This window comes from Lithobates pipiens, unplaced genomic scaffold, assembly GCF_037356315.1.
Source record: "Lithobates pipiens isolate NorthernLeopardFrog02 unplaced genomic scaffold, aLitPip1_a1.2 Scaffold_19, whole genome shotgun sequence".
NCBI lineage: Eukaryota > Metazoa > Chordata > Amphibia > Anura > Ranidae > Lithobates > Lithobates pipiens.
In genome coordinates, this window is record NW_027507764.1 from 518,991,177 (window position 1) to 519,010,005 (window position 18,829).

An 18,829-nucleotide genomic window follows, 5' to 3' on the forward strand; every position below is an offset into this window, starting at 1 on the left:
AAAACCACCTGACAGATCATTCATCATGAAATACTGGGACTTAACTGGATACGCCCAGAAAGTGCTGAAGGCTGATACCAGCTGGAGGAGGCAAAAAAAGGAAACTAAAACAAAACAGAAAAGCAAAAAGGAACTAGATGTTTCACCATCAGGACTGGAAACCTAACCTGGAAACATGCCAAGCAGTGTCACGGGCCTTCCTGGAATTTAAAACAAAACCCAATGATCAAGGCTGCAGTGCCAACCAAATGGAAACCAATCTACCACATCTGGAACTGAAAAGAAAGTGCGTAACTGGAACCTGCTTCTGAGACCCGAGCCTACAGATACTTGCCCGGGCCCCGTGATCCACGAAAGTCCCTGAGCCAGTAGAAACTGTGGATCAGTGAAAACTGACTAACCAAACTTTCCATACCCCAGGGCAACTCCTGGCCGGACGCAGCTAGGAAATTAAAATAAATAGTGAGGAATGGCACCCAACTGATCAGGAACACAACTAGCGAGAGAATCGTGATCAGACAAAAAATACCTGCGACAAGAACGAAACCTGTGATAAGGAAACGTGACTGAACGAAAACATAAGTAGCGTGAACTGATCACCGTGAGCGGCTTAAGAACCGCGGTTGCTAGAAAACACGACCTGCCTAGGAAATGCAGGTTGCACAAGAAACGCAAATCGATGAAAAACACAAGAGAGAAACCCTGGGGGGTACACAAGAGAAAAGAAAAGCATAAGACACGAAACGTGCGGCATATAGGAATATGTAAGAAACACGAGAAAAGGCAAGAAAACACGAGAAACAAAAGAAACATGGGAAACGCGAGAAGATGCATGAAACACGTAAATAGCATCAGACACGTACAATACATCCGACACTAACAAGCATGAGGAACGTAAAAAAGCCTGAGAATCATGAAATTACACAAGGGTAATGACATGAAAGGCATAAGACATGAAACGTGCGGCACATGGGAAATACGGAAGGAAACACAGGACAACACGTAAGGAAACATGTGAATAGGTCAAAAACCATGGAAATACGCCAGAAAATGCTAGAAAAACATGGGGAAACGTCAGAAACAAGGGAAACACAAGAAGTTGCATCACGTAAATAACAGCCACGAACATTACATCCGATACGTGAATTGCATGAGAAACGTAAAAACCTGATAACCATAAATTTATGAGAACCATAAAAGCGTAAGAACTGTAAGTCGTTCAAAAACCGTCAACTGCCAGCAAAAACACACGAGAACGCAATTGTATGAGAAACCGTAAAATTGCATGGAAAACCATCAAATGTATGAGAAATACCAACTTCATATGTAAATCACATGAGAGACCTAAATCGCATGAAAAACAAAATTGCGTAAGAACCGTAACTTCATGAAACACCAATGTAACCGAAACGAGAACATGAGTGTATGAGAACGTTAAAACGAAACGAGAACATGAGTGTATGAGAACGTTAAAACAAAACGAGAACATGAGTGCATGAGAACGTAAAACGAAACGAGGACATGAGTGCATGAGAACGTAAAACGAAACAAGGACATGAGTGCCTGAGAACGCAAAATGAAACGAGGACATGAGTGCATGAGAACGTAAAACGAAACGAGGACATGAGTGCATGAGAACGTAAAACGAAACGAGGACATGAGAGCATGAGAACGTAAAATGAAACGAGGACATAACTGCATGAGAACGCAAAACATGAAATGCAAAACGCATGAAACGCAAAACGCATAACGCTGGAAACGCGATAGAGAAACCTGGAAAGCTAGAGAAAACCTGGAAAGTGAGAGAAAACCTGGAAAGCGAGAGAAAAACCTGGAAAGCGAGAGAAACCATAAAAAAGCACGAGAAACCGTAGTTGCATGAACCGTCAACTGTACCACGGGAATACGTCAGAAAACGCTATAAAACATGGGGAAACATCAGAAACATGGGAAACGCAAGAAGTTGCGTGAGACACGTAAATTACATCTGATACGTAAATTGCATGAGAAATTTAACATGCCTGAGAACCATAAATTCATGAGAACCATAAATGCGTAAGAACTGTACATCGTTTAAAAACTGCCAACTGCCTGCGAAACGCACGAGAAACGCAATTGCATGAGAAACCGTAAAATTGCATGGAAAACCATCAATTGTATGAGAAACAACAACTTCATAAGAAAAATAAATCACATGAGAGACCCAAATCGCATGAAAAACAAAATTGCGTAAGAACCGTAAGCAACGTGCTTGAAACCAACAAGCATGAGAACGTCAAATCGAATGAGAACGGAAAACGAAACGAGAACATAACTGCATAAGAATGTAAACGAACGAGAACATAACTGCATGAAAACGTAAAACGAAACAAAAACATAACTGCATGAAAACGCAAATGCAAGAAACGCAAATGCAAGAAACGCAAATGCCTGAAGATGCAACTGCCTGAGAAACGCAACTGCCTAAAGATGCAACTGCCTGAGAAACGCAACTGCCTGAGAAACGCAACTGCAAGAAGATGCAACTGCCTGAGAAACGCAACTGCTTGAGAAACGCAACTGCATGAAAACGCAACTGCATGAAAACGCAACTGCCTGAGAAACGCAACTGCTCGAGAAAACGCAACTGCTCGAGAAAACGCAACTCCTCGAGAAACGCAACTGCTCGAAGATGCAAATGCATGAAAACGCAAATGCATGAAAACGCAAATGCATGAAAAACGCAACTGCAAGAAGATGCAAATGCATGACAACGTAACTGCTTTGAGAACGTGACCGCTATGAAAACGTGAATGGCCTGAGATCGGAAACGCATGGGACCGAATCGCATGGGAAAACCATAAAATGCACCAGAACGTAAACCTGCATGAGAAAACCGTGAATAGCACGAGAACATGAATGGCACGAGAATATTAATGTACGAGAATATTAATGCACCAGAACGCCACGTGGAGCTCTGGTGGGGGGGGCACGCCACGTGGAGCTCAAGCGGGGGGGGCACGCCACGTGGAGCTCAGGCGGGGGGCATGCCACGTGGAGCTCAGGCGGGGGGGCACGCCACGTGGAGCTCAGGCGGGGGGGCACGCCACATGGAGCTCAGGCGGGGGGGGGTGGACACGCCACGTGGAGCTCAGGCGGGGGGTGGGCACGCCATGTGGAGCTCAGACGGGGGGGTGCACGCCACGTGGAGCTCAGGCGGGGGGGTGCACGCCACGTGGAGCTCAGGCGGGGGGGTGCACGCCACGTGGAGCTCAGGCGGGGGAGGGGTGCACGCCACATGGAGCTCAGGCAGGGGAGGGGTGCACGCCACGTGGAGCTCAGGCAGGGAGGGACTGCCACACGGAGCCCAGGCGGGGTGGCGTCCTTCCCCCGGTGGAACACAGGGAGAAGAAGGAGGCGGGCGGGAGAAACGGTTCCCCCACAGCCACCCGGCAGGCTAACGCGTCCTTCCCCCGGCGGAATACCGGGAGAAGGGGGCGGGCGGCAGAAGTATCACCCCCGCAGCCACCTGCGGACAAAACCCCCCCTCTGCAGGTGAAGCATTCCCCCCTCCCACCGGGAGAAGCGGGCGGACGGGAGAAGCGGCTCCCCCGCAACCACCCGTGGAGCTCAGGCGGGGGAGGGGAGGCCCGCCAGGTGGAGCCCAGGCAGGGCGCAGCAGACACCCCCCTCCCCCACGGCCCTTGGCAGCCAGAGGGAGACGGGCGGGAGAAGGCCTGTTTTATACAATCTGCACCAATTTATTACCTGTCATATTGGCTAATATTCATGATAGGAGCATAAGAGCTGTCACCCTCCCCCCCACGGCCCGGCAGCCAGAGGGAGGCGGCGGGAGAAGGCTCCCCTGTGGCAACCGACCGGCAGACAACCCCCTCCCCCGGCGGAACACCGGGAGAAGGGGGCAGGCAGGAGAAGTGGCAACCCCGCAGACAAAACCCCCCCCTCTCCAGGCGAAGCATGCTCCCCCCGGCGGAACAAGCACAAACTTGCTTCCAACCCCCGCCAGGCTGGAACACATGTGAGGGGAGAGGGGGAGCTGGTGGCGGCGGCTGAACAACTCCCCCTCACCAGGAGAAACCAGCCGGTACTCTGCACACGTGAGGGGGGGAAGGGGAGCCGGCGATGACCGCTCACCTCCCCCTTTCCAGGAGAACCGGCAGGCGCTCTGCACGTGAGTGGGGGGGGAGGGGGAGCCGGCGGCGGCCGATCACCTCCCTCTCCCCCCCAGGAGAAACGGCGGGCGCTCTGCACGTGAGAGGGGGGGAGCCAGCGTGGCCAAAAACCTCCCCTCCCCCCGCCAGGAGAATCGGCGGGTGCAAGCCCCCCAGTGGACAAACGCTCATAGCAGAATCACAGAGGGAAGCCTGGGAGAGAAAACCTCCCTCCCGCCGAGGCGGGCGGGAGAAAGCCTCCCCCGTGCAGACAGCCGCCGGCGGGTGAAGCGCGCCCCCCCCCCCAGCACCACACGGGGGGAAGCCTGTGGCTGGTACAGCGGGAGAAGGAGGCGGGTGGGCGACAAGGAGGAGCCTGAGACAGAAAACCCCCACCCCCCTCCCCTCCAGCAGAAGCAGCCGGAGAAGGAGGCGGGCGGGATGAAGCCTCCCCGTGCAGACAGACACTGCCCCCCCACCCACAGATGCCCACAAACGGAGCTGGCGGGGCCAAAAGCACCCCGTCCATGAGCGCCAGAGCAGCAGAATGACATCCTCCTCCGACCCGCCGGAAGTGACGTCAGCCACACGAGAGCCGACGTCCAACGAGAAGGAGGCAGAGGAGGGCAGGCTTTATGCAGCCTGACTCCTCCTACAAATACAGGCTTACCCTGCAGTCAGCCTTTACACTTGTAAAAGACACCGCTATCCTCCTGTCAGGCACCGGTCCCCTTGGAGGCTTTACCCCTCACTGTTTGGGTGGTCTCTGCCTCCCCCTGGATGCTCCACATATACCCCGACAACATTGTCAGAGGGGCACCACTTGACAGGACACGGGGCTGTCATGCCGGTGGCATCTCCCATTGGAGGAAGGGATGATGGCCCCAACTCCTTGGCAGCAGGTTCTTTCATGTACAGACCAGGGCGGCTCATCTTCCCTTCTGGAGTCTTGACCTTAGAGGGGGGAGTTGCACTTTGGGGGGTCTGAGTGATACCTAGTGCGCTGTACTGGAAGGGCTTGACATTCCTGCATATGTGTCTCCTCTCCCTAGTTGCGCCCCTCGTCCCCCACCCTCTGGCCCCCACCTACTCTTTGCCGACATTGCCTTCTGCAGCTTTCGGGGACACCCTGGATGACTTATTTATTGAGCCTATTGGTACGAGACACTGCTTCCCTCCAGTTTGACTCTGGACCCCCCTGGAGGATTTACCCCTTACTGTTTGGGCGGTCCCAGCCTCCCTCTGGATGCTCTACACAGCCCCGATGGCGATGCAGGAGAGACACTAATTGGCGGGCCCCAGAACTGCTGCTCGAGTGAAGTCTCCCGTTGAATGGAGGGATGTCGGCCCCAGCCCCTTGCCTGCCGGATTCTCCATGCACCGACCAGGGCTGCTCCTCTTTCATCTTGATGTGGTGACCATGGAGGGGAGGAGTTTAAACGTATGGGGTTCGGGTGGTTGCTGGTGTGAGTGCGCTAAAGGACTTGACATTTCCACATGTTTGTCCCCTCTCCCTTGCTGCCCCCCCCTTCCCTCCCCCCTTCCCTCCCTTACCTCCTTCCCTTCCCTCCCCCCTTCCCTCCCCCCTTCCCTCCCCCTTTCCCTCCCTCTTTCCCCCCTTTCCCCCCTCTTTTCCCCCCTTCCCTCCCCCTTTTCCCTCGGGGCGTGGAAGGAGGAGAGGGGGTAAGGAGAGGACAATCTGCCAAAGGGAGAAATGCATTTGTTCGGGGGCTGCATGTACTTTTGGGGTATGGGACGGGGGGTGGTGGATCCCATTCTGTGATGCCTTTTCTGTTGTGACGGGCTCCCTCGTGCATGCCTATGTTTAGGGCGAGCTGAGGAGACCCCTCAGTGCTGACAGTTCTATGCTCTACCTCTGTTTTGATTATACTATTGATTTTTGGTTCTATGATGTTACTGATTGTCTTTTATTTGCATACCGGTATCAGACGTGACATTTACCACTGCCGGGACTGGGGGGACTGGGATCCGGGGGCTCCCTCTCCGACCTGTCTACCCACCAACCCAAGTAGGACGGCGCTTTAAACCCAGTGTACATCTGGTAAGCGCTATAGCATAATTGTGCTGTTTTAGTATACAATTCCTGTACTGTTGAGTGCGGACAACCCTTAATTTCCCTCTCCCCCTGGGGTTGAGGTGCCCGGCCTCTTTTTCCCCTTACCTTTCCTTCCATTTGCCCTTCCTTTCTCCCCCTTAGTTCCCGCCATCCATTACCTACCCAATACCTACCTTGGTTCAACTTTCTTTGCTTTTCTCGGACGTCCCCCTTCCCCTCCCCGAGGAGCGATGGCAGACTCAGTCAAGGTCACCTCTCTAAACGTTAAGGGACTGAACTCCTCGGAAAAACGGTGGATCCTCCTGTGAGAACTGAAGACTTCCTGTACTGATGTGGCCTTTATACAAGAAACACATTTTAAAAACTACTAGCCTCCCCTTTCTACGGTCAAGATCCTTCGCTAAGGTCTACCACTCTACTAACCCCTCCTCTAAGACCAAGGGAATCTCCATTCTGATCTCTAGCAGGCTCCCCTCGGTTCTCCAGGATTCTCTGGTGGACCCTGGGGGCCGATATCTTTTTCTTAGGGGCTACATTGGAGAGCTCCTTTTTACATTTGCCACTGTGTACGCTCCCAATGATCACCAAGACACATTCCTCAGAACTACCCTGCACAGATTATGTGACTTTCGGGAGAGCCAGTTGATATTAGGTGGGGACTTTAATGTCCCCTTTCGCCATCGGTTGACACTTCTGCCTCTTGCTCCTCGCTCCTCATTTCCTCTAGAACGCGGATTACTAAGCGTTTACTGAATGACCAATAAGTTGATGTCTGGTGTCTGCAACACTCCGGATAAAGGGACTACTCTTTTTGCTCTTCCCCTCACAAATCATACTTGAGGATAGACTTCTTCTTGATTCCACATGACCAACTGCACTTGGTGAGCTCTTCCTCCATCGGCCATATTACTTGGTCCGACCACGCTCCTGTAGCCCTTACCTACACCCTCTCTAGGAACCCCTCACCTAGGTCTCTATTCTGGCACCTTGATGAGAGCCTCCTCCAGATACCGGAAGTTTTAGCAGATGTGACCAGGGAATTGGACCTTTATTTCCAAGAAAACTAAACGCAGGACTGCGACCTGGGGATAATTTGGGAGGCTCACAAGTCAGTACTCCGCAAGGTACTTATCAGGCACGGGGCACGCATCAAACGAACACGGAAGGACCAGCTTGCTAATCTGTTTTGTGAACTTGCCTCTGTGGAAGCAAAACATAAACATGCCCCCTCACGGACCTTAGAGATTGAATTGGGGACACTCCGTACCCAGATTACTGACCTACTTCATTATAAAGCGAAAGCGGCACTCCAGTTTTGTCGTAAACTGACGTAGGAGTCAGGGGACAAATGCGGAAAAATCTTAGCCAGGTCGGTAAAGGAGTTGAAATCTGCCTCTTACATACCACAGTTGATAGATGAGAATGGCCAGAGGGCCTCTACCCCAACCCAAATAGCCAAAGTCTTTGAAAAATGTTACTCTGATCTCTACAACCTGCCCGATTCAGGGTCCGGACAGGACAATATAGACAGATATGTAACCGGTTCTGGTCTACCAACCCTCTCATCGGAATCACAGGAGTACTTGGAGGACCCGATCACACTGGAAGAAGTCCAGGGACCTCCGAAGGTGGGTAAGGCTCCGGGCCCTGCCGGATATACCGCACAATACTATAAGACCTTCCTCCCTATTCTCGGCCCGCGCTTGGTGAATTTATTTAATACTCTGAGTTCGAATGGGGATTTTCCTGAGGATACCCTTAGAGCCCACATCTTGTTGATACCTAAGGAGGGCAAAGACCCGGGCCTATGTGGGAGCTACAGACCCATTTCCCTCCTAAATTCGGTCCTAAAACGATTCTCTAAAATCCTCGCCACGTGATTGGCACAGCACTTGCAGTCCCTTATACATCAGCGCCTAGAGGCGATTCAGTTCGCATTGTGCGCTATATAAGTATTTCATTCATTCATTCATTCATTGACCAGTTAGGTTTTATTCCCACCAGGGAAGATAGGGACAACACCATTAAGGTGCTTACCCTGGTCCATAAAGCAAAGTCATCTGGGACCCCTTGTCTTTTCGTGAGTACTGATGCCGAGAAGGCTTTTGATCGGGTCAAATGGACAATCATGTTCTCGGTCCTTCGCCATATAGGTCTGAGTGAACGGATGTTGGCATGGATAAGTAAGATATACTCACGCCCTTCAGCTCAAATTCAAAGCGAATGGGGTGCTCTCATCTCCCCATGACATCGGGAATGGGACCAGACAGGGTTGCCCCCTGTCGCACTGTCATTGGAACCCTTTCTCTCCACAATTCGACAAAACTCAGACATAACGGGACTCCAAATGGGTACTATTGAGTGCAAGATATCTGCCTACGTGGATGACATGCTGTTCTCGTTGAAGAATCCCGGAGTTTCCTTGCCAAATCTCCTTCGGGAATTCCAGATATAAGGGATACTTCTTGAAATCAGAGGCCATGGGGGTTGCAGTCCCCCCGCAAACGTTACTAGACTTGCAGTCCAATTTTCGATTTAAATGGACCCATACAGCCCTTAAGTATTTAGGTACTTACATTCCACCGGACATCGCGCGTACGTTTATGTTGAACTTCCCCCCACCCCTTGTCACTAAGATCTGCAGTTTGCTTCACGGGTGGCATTCTGGCCTCCATTCCTGGTTCAGGAGATGCAATCTCATTAAAATGAACATACTCCCTAAATGTACCTATCTTTTCCAAGCTCTCCTGATCCAAAGTCCAGTCCCATTTTTTAAGCAAGCTCAATCCCTGCTCACTCAATTTAACTGGGCCCACAAAAATCCCAGACTTAAGTGGTCACAGCTGACATTGTCTAAACAACAGGGAGGGTTGGTTCTCCCTGACTTGCGATGCTATTACCTGGCCTCCCATCTGGGGCGTGTATTGGACTGGAATGGAAACAAACTTTCTAAGCTCTGGGTGCAACTAGGACAATCTTACTCCCGAATTCCGCTAAGAAGCGCCATGTGGTGCTATAAGGATTTACCCACAGAATTGACGTCACATCCCACTATAGGGGCTTCATTGAAAGTCAGTCACCTGATCGCTACCCAAAACACACTCACATCTTTGACTTCCCCCCTATTCCCTATACGTGACCATCCGAACTTTGAACCGGGGACCCACTTAGAAATTCCAACCTAGACCATGCGTCTAAATTCGTCATTGATGGAAAATGGCCTTCTTTCTCAACCCTAACAGATCCGACAGGGCTTTTCCAACTACCGTTTTGGAGAGCGGCGCAACAACATCATTTTCTCCATTCCATCCCCAATACTCAAACTTTCGCCCACCCTCAGACGGAGTTTGAGACTCTATGCAGGAGCGAAGGCCCTTTGGTCCACATTCTCTCTCAAACAGATCACCCACACTTAACCTGTCTGTCCAACTGGGAAAAGGACCTTAATTGCTCGTTTTCCCCAGCACAGAGACAACGCATTATCACTTTGGCTCTCAAAACCTCGCTGTGCACGAAGATACAGGAGACAAATTTTAAACTTCTCACCAGGTGGTATTTGACACCATCAAAGCTGCATAAATAATTCCCCTCTTCCTCGAACATATGCTGGAGGTGTGGAGAAGAAGAGGGCACGTTGCTCCACATTTTTTGGTCCTGCCCCAGCTTGGTGGACTTCTGGACAGAGATCCGATGCATAACACAAAAATTCTTGTACTTTATCCGTGCCTTGAATCATTATGATTGATGGAAGGCAGACTCACATTTGCGAAATATACCTGTATCAAGTATTGTTCAGCTGCATTTTGCTCTGTATTTCTCTGTTGCATTATGTACTCGGGGGACCGTCTTCCCCTGTTTGGAGAAAAAGAAAAAGGAGCCTACGACACCTGGTATTCCCAGGCGGTCTCCCATCCAGGCATTAACCAGGCCTGACCCTGCTTAGCCTCCAAGATCAGATGAGATGGAACAGATTTAGGGTGATGTGGCCGTAGCCAATATTTTCAGGCACTCTCAACTCTCTTGACAAATGCCAAGATGGTCACCTTGGGAACAAGCGGAAAAAAATAGGTCAACGGCAACAACATAACAAGAAGCCTACAGCATCTGGAAATCCCAGGCGGTCTCCCATCCATGGATTAAACTGGTCCCAACCCTGCTTAGCCTCTGAGATCAGATGAGATTGGGCTCTTTCAGGGTGATGTGGCCGTAGGAGATTTCTTCAGGCACTCTCAACCCTCTTGACTAACGCCAAGATGGTCACTTTGGGAAACAAACAAAAAAAAACAAGTTAACGCCAACAACATAAGAAGAAGTCTACAGCACCTAGTATTCCCAGGTGGTCTCCCATCCAGGTATTAACAAGGCCCGACCCTGTTTAGTCTCTGAGATCAGACGAGATCTGGTTCTTTCAGGGTTATGTGGCCATAGGCAAGCTCTTCAGGCACTCTCAACCCTCTTGACAAACACCAAGATGGTCACCTTGGTAAACAAACAAAACAAAAACAAGTCAACGCCAACAACATAAAAAGAAGCCTACAGCACCTAGTATTCCCAGGTGGTCTCCAATCCAGGTACTAGCAAGGCCCAACCTTGCGAAAAAAGACAGGTCAATGTCAACAACATAAAAAGAAGAATACGGCACCTGGTATTCCAAAGCCATCTCCCATACAGGTACTAACTAGGCCCAACCCTTCCTAGCCTCAGAGATGAGAAGAGATAGGGCTCTTTCAGGGTGATGCTGCTGTAAGCGATCTCTTTGGGCACTCTCAACCCTCTTGACAAACGCCAAGATGGTCGCCTTGAGAAACAAGTGAAAAAAACAGGTCAAAGCCAACAACATAAAAAGAAGCCCAGGTATTGGGTATTACCAGGTATTGGGTATTGGTATGGTATTCCCAGGCGGTCTCCCATCCACGTACTAACAAGGCCAGACTCTTCTTAGCCTCCAACATCAAACGAGATCAGGTGGTTTCAGGGTGATGTGCCCGTAGGCAATCCCTTCAGGCACTTTCAACCCTCTTGACAAACGCCAAGATGGTCACCTTGGGAAACAAGCAAAAAAAAAATGAAGTCAATGCCAACAACTTAAAAAAAAAGCCTATGGCATTGAGAAATCCCAGGCGGTCTCCCATCCAGGTACTAACCAGGTCCCAACCCTGCTTAGCCTCTGAGATCAAATGAGATTGGGCTCTTTCAGGGTGATGCAGCCATAGTAGATTTTTTTCAGGCACGTTCATCCCTCTTGACAAACGCCAAGATGGTCACCTTGGGAAGCAAACAAAAAATCAAGTCAACGCCAACAACATAAAAAGAAGCCTACAGCACCTAGTATTCCCAGGCGGTCTCCCATCCAGGTATTAACAAGGCGCGACCCTTTCTAGCCTCTGAGATCAGAGGAGATTGGGTGCTTTCAGGGTGATGTGCCCATAGACAATATCTTTGGGCACTCTCATCCCTCTTGAAAAATGCCAAGATAGTCACCCTGGGAAACAAGCGGAAAAAAACAGGTTAACACCACTAACATGAAAAGAAGAATACGGCACCTGGTATTGCAAGGCCGTCTCCCATTCAAGTACTAACTAGGCCCAACCCTTCTTAGCCTCCGAGATCAGAAGAGATAGGGTGCTTTCAAGGTGATGCTGCTGTAAGCGATCTATTTAGGCACTCTCAACCCTCTTGACAAATGCCAAGGTGATCACTTTGGGAAACAAGCGAAAAAAAACAGGTCAACACCAACAACATAAAAAGAAGCCTGCGGCATCTGGAAAACCCAGGTGGTCTCCCATCCAGGTACAAACCAGGCCCAACCCTGCATAGCCTCTGAGACCAGAAGAGATTGGGCGCTTTCAGGGTGTTGTGCCCCTAGGCAATTTCTTTGTGCACTCTCAACCCTCTTGACAAATGCCAAGATGATCACCTTGGGAAAAAAGGAAAAAAAAACAGGTCAACGCCGACAACATAATGAGAAGCCTACAGCACCTGGTATTCCCAGGCTGTCTCCCATCCAGGTACTAACCAGGCCCATCGCTGCTTAGCCCACGAGATCAGATGAGATTGGGCTCTGTCAGGGTGATTTGGCCGTAGGCACTCTCTTTGGACACTCTGAAGCCTCTTGACAAAGGCCAAGATGCTCACCTTGGGAAACAAGCTAAAAAAAACAGGTCAAAGCCAACAACATAAAAAGATGCCTACGGTATCCGGTATTCCCAGATGATCTCCCAATCAAGACACTAACCAGGCCAGATCCTTCTATGGCACCTGGTCTTTCCAGGCAGTCTCCCATCCAGGTACTAACCAGGCCTGACACTGCTTAGCCTCTGAAATCAGATGAGATCGGGTGCTTTCAGGGTGATGTGGCCGTAAGCGTTCTCTTCAAGACACGCCCAACCCTCTTGACAAACGCCAAGATGGTCGCCTTGAGAAACAAGTGAAAAAAACAGGTCAAAGCCAACAACATAAAAAGAAGCCTATGGCACCTGGTATTCCCAGGCGGTCTCCCATCCAGGTACTAACCAGGCCCGACACTGTTTAGCCTCCGAGATCAGACAAGATTGGGCGCTTTCAGGGTGATGGGGCCGTAGGTGATCTCTTCGGGCACTCTCAACCCTCTTGACAAATGCCAAGATGGTCACCTTGGGAAACAAGTGAAAAAAAAAACCAGGTCAAGGCCAATAACATAAAAAGAAGCCTACGGCACCTGTTATTCCCAGACGTTCTCCCATCCTGGTATTAACCAGGCCTGACACTGCTTAGCCTCCGAGATCAGACAAGATCGGGTGCTTTCAGGGTGATGGGGCCGTAGGTGATCTCTTTGGGCACTCTCGACCCTCTTGTTAAACGCCAAGATGGTCACCTTGGGAAACAAGCAAAAATAAACAGGTCAACACCAACAACATAAAAAGAAGCCTACGGCACCTGGTATTCACAGATGGTCTCCCATACAGGTATTAACCAGGCCGTACACTGCTAGGCCTCTGAGATCAGATGAGATTGTGCGCTTTCAGGGTGATGTGGCCATAGGTGTTCTATTCAGACACTCTCAACCCTCTTAACAAATGCCAAGATGGTCATCTTGGGAAAAAAGTGAAAAAAAACAGGTCAACGCCAACAACATAGACCCTGGCGGTCTCCCATCTGACCCTGACCCTGCTTAGCCTCTGAGATCGGGCGCTTTCAGGGTGATGGGGCCTTAGGCGAACGCTTCGGGACATACTCAAAACTCTTGACAGATGCTAAAATGGTCACCTTGGGAAACAAGCGAAAAAAAAACAGGTCAAAGCCAACAATATAAAAAGATTCCTACGGCACCTGTAATTAGGTACTATCCAGGCTGGACCCTGCTTAGCCTCTGAGATCAGATAAGATCGGGCGCTTTCAGGGTGATGTGGCCGTAGGAGATTTCTTTGGGCTCTCTCAGCCCTCTTGACAAATGCCAAGATGGTCACCTTGGGAAACAAGCGGAAAAAAAAAACATGTCAACGCCAACAACATAAAAAGAAGCCTACGGCACCTGCTATTCCCAGTCGGTCTCCCTTCCAGTTACTAATCAGGCCCGACAATGCTTAGCCTCCGAGATCAGACAAGATCGGGCACTTTCAGGGTGATTTGGCCGTAGGCACTTTCTTTGGGCACTCTCACCCTCTTGACAAACGCCAAGATGGTCATCTTGGGAAACAAGCGAAAAAAAACAGGTCAACGCCAACAACATAAAAAATAGGATTTTTATATACAGCTTACCTGTAAATTCCTTTTCTTGAGAGTACATCACGGGACACAGGCGCTTCATTACATAGTGGGTTATATAGGCACCTCTGCTGATTGGACACTGGTTAACCCCAAATTAAGGACAATTCCTCCCCTATATAACCCCTCCCATATGGGGGGCACCTCAGTTTTGTAGCAAAGCAATAGGAAACCACGTAAAACCCAAGAGGGGTGGGAGCCCTGTGTCCCGTGATGTACTCTCAAGAAAAGGATTTTACAGGTAAGCTGTATATAAAAATCCTATTTTCTTGATCATACATCACGGGACACAGGAGCTTCATTACATAGTGGGATGACCCAAAGCAATGCTCAGATTGAGGGGAGGGAGACACAGATCATAATATATAGACCGCCAAGGACCGGAGGACCTAAACTGCAGCCTGCAGTACACTGCGCCCAAAGGCGATATCCTCTTGCCCTCTGACATCCACCTGATAGAATCTGGTGAATGTGTGGACTGATGACCAAGTTGCAGCCTTACAGATCTGAGCCAGGGAGGCCTGGTGATGCACTGCCCAGGAAGCACTTACAGCCCTAGTTGAGTGCGCTCTCACTTGAAAAGGAGGGATCTTCCCTTTAACACTATAGGCCTGAGAAATAATCTGTCTAATCCACCTTGAGAGAGTGGATTTTGATGCCGCCTGGCCCTTCCTAGGGCCTTTCGGCAAAATAAATAAGCAACCAGTTTTCCTTATCTGAGCAGTTGCCTGAAGATAGATACTGATTGCCCTTACCACATCCAAAGTGTGCAAAGATTCTTCTTCTGCGGACTGTGGGTCCGGAAAAAAGGATGGTAGGCTTACATCTTGATTCAAATGGAATCCTGAAACCACCTTAGGCAGAAAGGACCTGTTGGGACGCATTACCACTAGGTCCTTATGAATAATTAGATATGGTTCTTTACTGGAGAGAGCTGCTAGTTCTGACACTCTTCTAGCCGTGGATATGGCTGCCAAGAAAACCAATTTTTTAGTCAAAAGAACTAACAAAGCCTGATGCAAAGGTTCAAAAGGTTGCCCCTGCAAAACTGAGAGAACCAAATTCAGATCCCATGGGCATACCGGAGGTTTGACTGGCGGCCTTATCCGCATAGCCCCCTGGATGAAAGCCCGCACCAGGGAATGTGATGCAAGTGGTTTCTGAAAAAACACTGACAAGGCCGAAATATGCACCTTGATAGTGCTTACGGCCAAATTCATTTCTAGGCCTGACTGGAGGAAGGCCAAGATCCTGCTAATGACATACTTTCTAGGATGACATTCCCTGAGTTCACAACAGGAAACATATGCCCTCCAGATTTTGTAGTAAATAAGCCTGGATGCCGGCTTTCTGGCATTGACCAGAGTAGAAAGGACTGGCCCCAAAAGCCCACGGTCTCTCAGAATGTGGGTCTCAGCAGCCAAACCGTCAAATTCAGACTGTGTAAAGCAGCATGGTAAATTGGACCCTGTGAGAGCAGATCTGGCCGGAGAGGGAGGATCCACGGCCTGCCTACTGCCAACTTCATGATCTCTGCGTACCACGGTCGCCTGGGCCAAGCCGGCGCTACCAAAAGAAGCGACTTTGTTTCCCTCAAGACTCTTCCCAGGAACCGCAACAGAAGCGGGCACGGGGGGAAGGCATAAATCAAATTGTACTGATCCCAGGGAACTGTCAGAGCATCCGACCCCTGAGCGAGTGTATCTCTTGTCCTTGACACGAATTTGTCCAGTTTTCTGTTGAACCTGGACGCAAACAGATCTACGTCTGGAGTACCCCACCTGCGACATATGTTCCAAAACACGTCGGGGTGCAGAGCCCATTCTCCTAGGCACAACTGCTGGCGGTGCAGAAAATCTGCCTGCCAATTTTCCACTCCTGGAATGAAGACTGCAGAAAGGCATGGAACATGCCTTTCTGCCCAGACAAGTATACGATTCACCTCTTTTTGCGCAACCAGACTTCTGGTACCGCCCTGGTGATTGATATAGGCCACTGCTGTGGCATTGTCGGACTGAACCCGAACAGGGAGACCCCGTAGTCTGAAAGACCAGTTTATGAGAGCCATATAAACTGCCCGGATCTCCAAGACATTTATGGGCAATAGCTTCTCGATCGCAGACCATTTCCACTGCGAGCACGTCTCCTCCAACACTGCTCCCCAGCCTGTCAGGCTGCCATTTGTCATAATAATCTTCCATGGAAGAGGAAGAAAAGTTTTGCCTTTCAGCAAATTCTCGGTTTGTAACGAGACTCTTAGACTCGTTAGACGAGACTCTTGCGTGTCCCTGGGGATAGACGCATAGGAAGATCCAAGGACTGGGGCTTCCTGTTCCAAGCCGCAAGGATGAATCTTTGCAGAGGCCTTGAGTGGAACTGGGCGAATGGAACGGCCTCGAAGGAGGCGACCATTTTCCCAAAGAGTCTCATGCACAACCGAATGGGGGAAGATCTTCTGCCCAGAATTAGACGCACCAGATCCCCAATGGCCAAGGCTTTTGGCCTTGGTAGAAACACCTTGCCCTGAGCAGTGTCAATAACCATACCCAGGTATTTCAACCTGGTAGCAGGCTGTAGGGACGACTTTTCTAGGTTTATAATCCAACCTAGGCGTTCCAGCTGTTCTAGCGTTCTGGTAACACTGTGGTTCAGGAGCGCTACTGTTTTCTCTATGAGAAGCAAATCGTCTAGATAAGCCATGGCGGCTATACCCTGAGCTCTTAGGTTTGCCAAGAGAGGGTCCAGAATCTTTGTGAAGACTCGAGGGGCCGTAGCTAGCCCGAACGGCAAGGCCACAAATTGAAAATGGCGCCGCTCTACCGCAAACCTTAGATTCTTTTGGTGTGCGGGAAAAATTGGCATATGGAAATATGCATCCTTGATGTCTATTGATGCCATAAACTCTCCCCCTTGCAGGGAGGAGACCAAAGTGCGAATTGACTGTATTCAGAAGGACCGGATGCGTAAAAAACGGTTCAGATCCTTCAGATCCAGGATAGGTCTGACACTTCCATTTGGCTTTGGAACGAGATTCGAGTAAAACCCTGAACCCTGTTCTTTTGGGTCCACTTCTACTATCACCCCCTGGGATAGTAAGTGATCTAAGGCCAGAAATAGCGGTCTTTGCTTTACTGGGTCCCTGGGGATCCTTGACCTTAGAAAGCGAGAAGGTGGAATCTCCTGAAACTCCAGCTTGTAGCCCAGAGATACCGAAGAGACCACCCACACATCCCGGATCTCTTCCCGCCAGGCTTCTGCAAACTGCAAGAGCCTTCCCCCCACTTGGCCGGGCGGGGGCGCTCCTTCACAAGGAAGCTTTCGGGCTCTGCTTGGCAGGCTTTCGCCCTCAGGATTTCTTCTGCCCCTGGGCCCGGCCTTGAGCCTTTCCTGTAGAGGGGGGTTGAGAAGGCCGTCGCCACTGCTTAGAGCTTGATGCTCCGGGAGAGAGAGAACGCCTAAATGATGGACGTTTGCTCCTTTTGACTGGAAGGAGAGTAGATTTACCCCCTGAAATTTTTTGGACGAATTTGTCTAATTCTTCTACAAACAAACGTTCCCCTTTAAACGGGAACCCAATCAAATGCTTCTTGCATGATAGCTCAGCTTGCCCAATTCTTTAGCCATAGGGCCCTTCGCATGTGTACCAACAGGAGAGACAAACGAGATGCTTGTTGGACAGAATCCAAAATCGCATCAATCAGGAAACACAGAATTTGAGGTATTTCTGCATAATTCTCCACTTCCTCACTGGGAAGGAGGCCAAGCATCTGCTTAACCTGTTCCTTGAGGAACTGACACAACCCCACAGCTGCGACTGTAAGTTGCACTACAGTGCCAGTCATGGAAAAGGAGGCTTTTTTTTTTTTTGTAAAATCTTTATTTTGAGATATTTTGACATTGAAACACACTTAAGTATACATTAGACAGGTGTGTCAGGACCAAACAAAGAACAAATAAACTGTAGGAAACAATGACACCCATAAAAACTGACCCAGTGGCCAAGAGTTGGCGGCTCAAACCAGACACATGAATTAGGCAAACGGGTGGAGATGAACGTCTGGAGTGTCTTCTAGCTCATACACATCAAGTCCGGCCTCCGTGGGCTAGGGCCCCGCTCCAAGGTGCCTCTGAGCGGAAAGGAGAGGACGGGCCGGAGCCCAGTCCCCCACCTCCCGTCATACAAAAGGCCGGGGAGGCATGGGACCACCCCCAGGGGCCGCCCAGGAGAGGGGGGCACAATCACCTCCAGCAACCTCTCCCGAGCGTCCCCCGGGGGTAGGACAGGCCCACAGCAACCCCCCCGCCCAGGAGGGACGTCCCAGCATGGACCCCTCCGGACAGAGGGATTCCCCCCGTCAGCCAAACAAAGTGGCCGCAGGGCCAGCCAGCCCACAGGAAGCCTAACGCACCACCACAGCTCAATACCACGTAGGTCAATAAAAGGCAACATCTTATAGTGTGGAATACAGAGAAAGAAGGTAAAAAAGAACAGTAGGAAGGGTGAGAGAGAGGCAAGAAGGGGTAGAGAGGGGATTGGGGGATAGGGTAAGGGAGGAGGGTGGAGCCTACTTGACATCCCTGCGAAGTGCAGCGGTCCAGCACCAGGCGAGTCTCAGCAGCAAAGTCGTCTCTCCGTCCATGGGGCAAGAAGGTGAAAAACAGCCACTAGGTGGGAACCTCATTGCGTGTGCAGGATCTCAAAGAGGGTTCCGCTAGCTCCAGTAGAGCCAAGTCCAGACTTGAGGTAGCGTATATAGTTTCGGACATGTAGACTGTCCATGATTGCCATATGCTGTCACACTTAGCCCGTGTACCCCTACAGGTTGCCACCCAATATTCCGCTTCTCTGATGTCATTC

General features: G+C 50.3%; 6 pseudogenes; all 6 read right to left on the reverse strand.

The window, feature by feature from the left end:
- Positions 1 to 10,539: 10,539 nt before the first annotated feature.
- Positions 10,540 to 10,658, reverse strand: LOC143998671 (5S ribosomal RNA; annotated as a pseudogene).
- Positions 10,659 to 12,195: 1,537 nt separating this feature from the next.
- On the reverse strand, positions 12,196 to 12,314 carry LOC143998887 (5S ribosomal RNA; annotated as a pseudogene).
- A 160-nt stretch (positions 12,315 to 12,474) lies between these two features.
- Positions 12,475 to 12,593, reverse strand: LOC143999380 (5S ribosomal RNA; annotated as a pseudogene).
- Positions 12,594 to 12,692: 99 nt separating this feature from the next.
- LOC144000103 (5S ribosomal RNA) lies at positions 12,693 to 12,811 on the reverse strand (annotated as a pseudogene).
- Positions 12,812 to 12,913: 102 nt separating this feature from the next.
- LOC143998801 (5S ribosomal RNA) lies at positions 12,914 to 13,032 on the reverse strand (annotated as a pseudogene).
- Positions 13,033 to 13,726: 694 nt separating this feature from the next.
- LOC143998552 (5S ribosomal RNA) lies at positions 13,727 to 13,845 on the reverse strand (annotated as a pseudogene).
- Between the last annotated feature and the right edge of the window lie 4,984 nt (positions 13,846 to 18,829).